The sequence below is a fragment of the Triticum aestivum genome, chromosome 4D, assembly GCF_018294505.1.
Source record: "Triticum aestivum cultivar Chinese Spring chromosome 4D, IWGSC CS RefSeq v2.1, whole genome shotgun sequence".
Lineage (NCBI taxonomy): Eukaryota > Viridiplantae > Streptophyta > Magnoliopsida > Poales > Poaceae > Triticum > Triticum aestivum.
The window spans coordinates 279,431,148-279,439,306 of NC_057805.1; the positions used below are offsets into that span (position 1 = coordinate 279,431,148).

Below are 8,159 nucleotides of genomic sequence, written 5' to 3' on the forward strand. Positions count from 1 at the left end.
CGTGTCACCAACATTCGGTACAAAACGGAATCAGACGGACGCATATCCTTTTAGGAGTCCGGCTGGTGGGAGTACACGACAGTAAAGAGAGAACTAAGGGTGGACACTCTTGTGATAATCATCATAAGAAAGAGCAACCACAATGACTTTCAAATGATGGTTGTCGTTGACCATGTTTAGAAATAATATCTAAGCCGTGAATATATCAGCCAATGAACGGTTAGTTAATTAGTATGTTAAGATAGATGTAATACATTGATGTTTATTTCTTGAGTCATACAAATTTGAAATGTTACTTAATTATTTGGTCATTTGTTCTCAAAAAGAATTCAGTCTAATTCGGTTATATTGAGAATCATATGGCTACGCCTTTTGGAGTAATGTGTCTGAACACGCAATGCCAACAATTGGTACATATACTCTACCCTTTCCCTCCAGTGGCAAGATTACACAAAATAGTCATTTGAATATACAAGTCAATATCTGTCTGTCTTGAGATTACACAAAATGTTAGTCAGAACAACACAAAGTCAACCTCACGAACGAATTCACAATATGGTACCAACAGTCACAGCTGGCTGGTTAACTGGTGTACTTTTTTTTTCCTTGCAGCCGACTAACGATTAAAACGGTACGTACCGTACCATATCGGATAAACATTCACGATTGCTCCTGCATTCACGGAGATGATGATTACAATATATGAATAGGCGATCCTTGAATCTCCACGAGCCATCTCCAGTAATTTTCGCAACATTAACCAACCTAGTTTTTAGCATAGGCCTTGTGGTTCTCGTTCTGCAGGATACAAATCGCTCATGACTTGAGTCGCCATGTTAAAGAGTGAAACAGCAAATCACAGGAGAAAAAGGGAACACGTGCTAACATGAGATTTTAGTGGCGAGGATTGTCAACAGCTCCAGCCACTTGGTCTGATGGCTGATGAAAAAGTAGGAGTGCTATAGAACGATCAATTGGATTTGTCTGCGTCTCAATGCTCCTATGATCAACAAACCTACAAAACAGAAACATCAACATGGAAAGGAAACAGAGAACTCCAATGCAGTTTAAGTAATGCTACTAAAAAGTGACCATTCTCAATCAAGATCAGATCATGTTCAATAATTACCAGCTATTACCGATTAAGTTACAACTAAATCAGCTATACAACTGCAACAATCATCAAGAATAACTGTCTTCCCAGTTGCTCATCATAAAATAAACAAGTCCTTTGATCTACACAGCTTATCTTCTTAACGAGTAAGATACTTTATTTGTTTTAGTGAAATAAGATTCAATATTTCAAACTGCGTTATAAGATAAAAGATTGTGCCAGAGATAAAGTAGACACATTTTGACAAACATTATTCAAATGTTACTGGACGATGGCAAAGCCACAAATAAAAAAATCATGATTGTACAAAGTATGGTCTTTTATGAGAATCCCAACGTACTTGCCCGAAGTTTCCATATTTTGTGCATCCTTTACATCCCGGCTTTCTTCATGTCTATTCATCGCATTTGGGAAAACTGGTCTATTTTGCGCGCTTCTTGCCAAGCGGTACAAACCATCTCTAATGCACAGTTTGGTTTTCACGTCCAACTGAAACAACAATGGGGGCAAAGAAGGTAAGCTCCAAAATATAACACACACTTTAATGTCCAATGAAGCAGGACGCGGAAGCATTGCTTCTACCAATACTATAGCATTGATTTATTCAGTCCAAGATTATGACCATCTAAGGAAATCAAAATGCCAAGAGGCAAGAATGTGGAAACATCACAGTGAAGAAGCTGCTACAAGTCTTATTGCAAAAAAACAAGTTGCTTGTACGAAGAACTATGGCTGGAGGTAAAGGTATTTCAACTTGATGAACCATACATACAAAAGGAAGGCAGAAAATAAACCTGTACCTGACTAACTGCATCCTGAAGTTGTCGGAAGCTGCTTTCTTCAACAGAATTATCAGAAGAAAGAGACGACACAAAAGAGCCATCCACCACTACTGATGTACCCAGTGTATCCTTACTTCTTTTTCCAAAGCCCTTCTTTTCAACCTCATAGTTCTCACAAGGATATGAAGCCCTTCTAGTCAATGTTTGTTGACCAAGTTGTCCTTCATCATTTATGAGCTGTCCTGGTTGCAAATCAGCCACTTGTTTTTGAACTGCACTCATACATCAAGTCTGATAATTAGACCAAAAGGCAGACAAACACGCTCATAACAAATACTCATACAAATATCCTGTGAAATTTCTTTTACATATATATTACCCATCAAGTTCCTCTGTGCAAAAGATCCAGATGGACTGAACTGGCAGTTTCTATCTGAATAGCAATCAGAAGTAATGTTACTTGGTGAAGTTTTATCTGAGTGGTGCTTTTGCTTCAGTAAATTCTGGGAGGAGCTTAATTGAGATCCGGAAGATACAGAAAACTTCCTGTCCTCCAACTGTTGCAAGGCATTTTCTGATGAATATCGCTCGCGAATCTGCAATATTGCCATAGCAGTAAACAAATAAAGATAAATTTTATAAATAGTTGGGGAAAAAGTAACATCTCAAATGGATACCACTTTACTCGAAAAAGGTCATGCACTAATAGTAATAGATGATCTGTTCTCCTTACCACCTCCCAAGCACATGACGTATCAGAATAAATAATGCTAATGCAGTTACATACTGTGGTTGTCAATTCAACTATTATAGTGGCTTCTTGTAACAGCCCAGGGTTTACCACAAATTAGAAATTGGTTGTTCTTTTATTTTTGCATCATAAGCATTGCATCAGCATCATGTTGCATTTCATTAGGAATTTGGATGTTTTTATTAGACCCCAAGATCTATTTTATTTTGGCATTTTTTTAAATGGTGAATAAATAAACCCTTCTCCCTTTTGGTGTCTTAGCCCAAGACTCACCTCCACACTTTGCACATTATCTTTTTGTGATATTTGGGAGCTACTCAAATTATTTCACAATTTTAGCCTAAGCCTACCTATTAGTCGTAGTTCAAAACCCATTTATTTAATAAATGGATTTATTTTCTAAATAAATAGTAAATGAAGTCCAAATGGATTGTATTTTTCATGCGGCCTTGTTATAATCTAGAGAGGCCACATATAGATTTCATCCAATTCAGAGTTCATTTGATGCCCTAAACATTTATTATACGGAAGCTATAGTCCTTAATTAATAAAAAAAACTAAATAAAATTGATACTGATTGCAGTGGGCCAGCCTAATAGGCGCTCGTTAGCAGTAGCGCTCCTGTGCTGAGCTTAACATGAGACGCAACACAGTCGGCCCAGCAAGGCCCATCGGACCCCTTCTCCGTTTAACCAGCACGAGCTGCCCGAGGAGACCCCCAAACCCTAACCCTAACCACCACCCCCACCCCAGATCCAGCCACCACATCAAGATACGTGCGGATCCGGATCCGAGGGCCTAAGCCACCCAAAGGCCCGCAGCTCGCTAACACTCGAGCCCGTAGCCCCGTCCTTCGCCGCCAAGCCTCGCCGCAGCGCCGCTGGGGAGATCATTCACCACCACCGGCCCCGCCGCCAGATCCGAAGAACCCATCCTTCCGCCGTCACGTGGCTCCTCTGCCCCCGGCAACCGCCAACCAGAAGGCCGCCACTCCGCCACCGGACCAAGCCATCTCTACCATAGGTCGACTCCCGTCGACCCCGCCGCCTCCTCTTCCTCCCCAACGACGGCGGCCCCCACCGGACCTCGCAGCACGTTGTCAAAGTCCCACGACACGCACCAGCCCACAGCCACGACGTGCATCATGTTAATCATTTCTAAAATCATGTTTAGGGTGCAACCATAATAAACTTTTGCAATGGAGTTAGTTCGAAATGCTACATATAATGCTTCCACTCGATTTAATATGTGTAGGTAGACATAGTGGAATCCTTTACCATGCTTCATGATGCATTTGCATATCATCGATGCCATGTTGAAGCCTTCTTAAGGCATTTGTCAAACTTTACATATCTAAGGTATATTCGCTTCCATTGTATGAGTTGTTTCTTGGTCGAAAGACCCTTTTTGTATTCATTCATTAAATTTGAATCTCCGGAGTTGTTTTACATATATGTTGTTGTTCCAGATTCTTTCATGACTTGTGTTGTGATACTTATTTTCCACCCGCATAGCGTGCATGTTGTGTAAGGTGACATCTTAGGATCAATTATGCAGATACTAAAGGAAGTGCTAGATCTGCATAGTGTCGGATCTAGAGGCGCTAAAACTTGCCACAAATGACAGGAAGGAACATGCCTCAAGGACATGCAAGTTACTTACATTAGAGCAGTAGAAAATAAATCAAATCGCAATCTTACAGAGTAACTGTACTTTGTTTTTCTCGAAGACTGGACACAGGAGAACTATGAAACAATTAGGAAAACTGAAATTCTACCTCGCAAAAATAGGGACACTGGAACTGAAAAAATGAATCATGTTCCCTAATTATTCCACTGACATACCATTGACCAACATACCAACCAAGCAAACACACAATGTCCTTTTATTTAGACTAATAAAAAAAGGTCAGACTACCATATCAAGGCTACCATATCCGCACTCAAAGCATGAAGCACTATCTTAATTACTCTATTGAAAACATACCCTTCATAGAATAGCACACCCACTGTAATTTTTAATATTATTAGACAGATTAAAGAGGTAAAATTACCATATCAAGGTTTCCATCTCCATTGCATATCTGGTCAGTGGACAACAATTCCATTGCACCCCCCTGGTAAGCCTGTGGTACATACAAAAATATTAATAAAAAAAGGCTTGAATGGCAACCAGATAAACCAAATGTAGAAGAAACGATAATCAGTTTACTTGCCTGTTCTCCATATACATTAACATTCTTTTGCTCGTTGAATGGATAATTGTCATTGAATTGCTTGTCAGCTCTTGGTAGGGATTTATCTTGTGCACAGGGGAATGCTGACAGGTCATCCAGCATACCATAGTCTGAATAAGAAGTGTCAAAACCTGCCTGCAGAGCAACATCGGAAGAGTAAATGGCATCTGAAGAAGGAATCCATGACAGCTCATCAGTGTTCTCCAGTTGTTGTTCACCATATGTGGAATCACACCCCCTTAGATGGAAAAAAACGATTAGCCAAACAGGACCAGAGTCTGTTTCACTATCTTTATATAAGATCTTACACAGTCAGCAAGTGAAACATTCAAAGTACCTGAATAGTGTATCAACATCCTCAAAATTATCAATGCTAGGCCAATCAATGAAGTTTAGATCATTATCTCCATAATTGAGATCACCTTGCGGAACACTGTGATTGTTGAGAACAGCTGAGCCATTACTCGGTGCAAACTGGCAATTGTTCCAATTTTCTGTTTGGTATCTTGTTCCAGATGTAGTATCATCTCTGCTCAAGGGAAACGCACTTGATTCAATTTTGCAGTCTCTTACATGGTCGGAAGCGACCACACAGGTAGAGTAGATGTGCTCTGAATCAAATTTCCTTGAATCTGAAATAGTTGCTGTAGACACAACACCCTGCGGGTTCTCTTCAGTGGTAATCCCATGCTTCAGTTTCTTATTTGAGATATTCAAAGGCCCTGCTCCATCTTCTTGCAAGTTGTTATTACCCTGAGCAAATTCATCCTTGAATTTACCCTCAAACTGTAGAAACACTACATGCTTAGTCACAGGTGAACAGCAGGGGAGTCTAATTACTTTTATTGAGTATTAAGGGAAATGGCTGAACATGAAACAACTCTATTGCTCGGAGAGAATCAATGTGATTTGAATTACTGAATAGACTTGACAAATAACAGAGTTCAACATGTGGCTGATTATACCACGAAACATTGCTCTATCACTGGAAAGTATGTAACTAATTTTCTGTAGGTGAGACCTGTAGCGGAACATCAATCTGATCATAGAATTTCTTATGCCGGGTCAACTTGCTTCAAAGGTAATTGTCCCCAGTAGATTATTGGTACGCTGCCATATCAGGGATTATCTTACTAGCACTACTCATGTATTGTTTACAACAACTACTCATGTATTGTTTACAAGCCTTTAGTCCCAAACAAGTTGAGGTAGGCTAGAGGTGAAACCCATAAGATCTCGCGACCAACTCATGGTTCTGACACATGGAAACAAGTTGGGGTACTCATGTATTGTTTGCACATAAAAAACAAGTGAGGGTCGGCAATAGATGGCTGCTGAACAGCAGCAACAAAGAGAATGGGACGAATCAATGGCAACAGAAGATTCATGTCTTATACTCTTGGTTCACATGCTTACCCAGCCAAAGATAAGCAGGTCTTTTTCGCAAAATAAAATAAAATAATAAGCAGGTCTAACATGTGATTCAAGTTAATCGAACAGTAAAAAGAAAGCTTGAGGCATCAAATTTAGGTATAGAATACAAACACACAAAGTTAGCATGAAGGCTATGGTACATGATATACAGAATCTAGACATGACAGGCTAATTTGAACTCCTCGATTTTGATGACATATCAAATTTTTAGCCACTATCTGAGCCAGGTACTGTACTATTTAAAGTCAGAAGAACTTGTACCTCTAAATTTCTAGTTACATACCAATACATCTAACGGTATCTTATTCGGCCGCTTGGAAAACTATTAGTAAGATGCAATATCCAGTTAAGAAACAGAGACTCATCAAAATCAGGAGATCACCTCGCCCGCCTTCCAATCTGGCATCACTACAGCTTCTATCCAGGCCCGAAACTGTACCAATTCACCGGATTTGATATCATATTCAACTCAGGATCCCCAGTTGTTGATCAAATCCTAGAAAACAGTGACCATTAAGTTGAGTAATACAGTATGAATATTAGAGAGAAAGTGTAAAATAAACCCGGGGGAATTCTATCTGCTATACTGCACATGCAAAAACAGAGTGGATAGATAGAATTCGGAATTTCTCACCTTGCCAAATCAGACGATTTGGATTTGGGTTGGATCAAACCTGCAAAAACAATGAAAAATCCCTTAAAAGTCTCCAGAAATGTTGACAAGAAAAATAGTACTCTACTTGCAACCAAACACCCCCGACGCCGGATCCGAATTTCAACACTCAACAAAGGTAAGATGGAGAATTTCTCTTCCAACAGAAAAGGAAGAGTGAAAGCCGATAAACAGCTAACCAAACCGGAGAGATATGTAAGCGCGCGCGCGCACACACACACATACAAAGAAACAAATCTGAGAATCAACCACCACACGTAAAATAAACTCGAGAGAAGCAGCAAACGGAACCAAAAAGAAAAAGAAACGGAAGAAATTCACCGATAAAAAAGCCCAACCTGAATCCGAAACCAAACCAAGGTCAATCTGCAGAGGCTCCCTGATCCGCCTGCGGGAAGGAGGGACCCGCGCGTAGCTTGTGGACGTCTTGGCCGTAGAAAGAGGACGAAAGGCCTGGTTCCGCTCCTCCTCCGCCTCTAGAGCCTTCGGGAGGAAAAAAAATATTTTTCTTTTTTTAAGTAGAGCAAGGATGGGGCAGCAGGTAGCAGGATATGCAACCACGGCAGCAGCAAGAATGAGAAACAAATTGGCAGGAATAGGAAAATAGAGTAAATCAGGGAAGATTTTATATCTTATTTGCGGCTGGTGTGGTGTGTGGTGCGTGGGCAGAATAACTAGCGGCTGGGAGCGCCTCGGGGGTGGGGCCCCTGCCGGTGTGGGAAGTAGTGGACGACAGCCGCCGGCCGCGATCCGATCACTTGCACGCTCCTCATTGGTTCCAAACGCTGCCAGGCGGGCCCCGCGCGTGGCACGTGACCCGTCGCGACTTTTCTTCTCCTGCTTGCTTTGGGTTTGGGTTTGGTTCGGGCGACGCGGCGCGCTCCCCCTTTCCCGGACGCCTTCTGGAACAGAGTGTCATATATGCACAATACAAAGTATTTTTGAAGCGTCACATTTCAAAAGTCATATTCTACTCCCGAGCTCAAATGCTCCCGTGTGAACAATAAAATCAAAAAATAGTAAAATAATTTTAAAAAATCTATTTTTTTTGTGATAAACTTTGACAAATGTTTTGTATGCATGCAAAATTTCAATACGAAACGACATTCTGCAAGGCGTGGCAAAAAAAATCAATTTTATTTTTTTGCTACGCCTTCCACGAATGTCAT

General features: G+C 40.8%; 1 pseudogene across 1 annotated transcript; it reads right to left on the minus strand.

The window, feature by feature from the left end:
- Positions 1-446: 446 nt before the first annotated feature.
- On the minus strand, positions 447-7,637 carry LOC123097467 (protein LNK1-like; annotated as a pseudogene). The gene is made up of 11 exons (XR_006447250.1): positions 7,329-7,637; positions 6,952-6,991; positions 6,700-6,813; positions 5,221-5,669; positions 4,863-5,121; positions 4,701-4,772; positions 2,276-2,492; positions 1,915-2,168; positions 1,455-1,603; positions 887-1,015; positions 447-798 (listed from the first exon to the last, which is right to left on the minus strand). The product of XR_006447250.1 is annotated as a protein LNK1-like (transcript).
- Between the last annotated feature and the right edge of the window lie 522 nt (positions 7,638-8,159).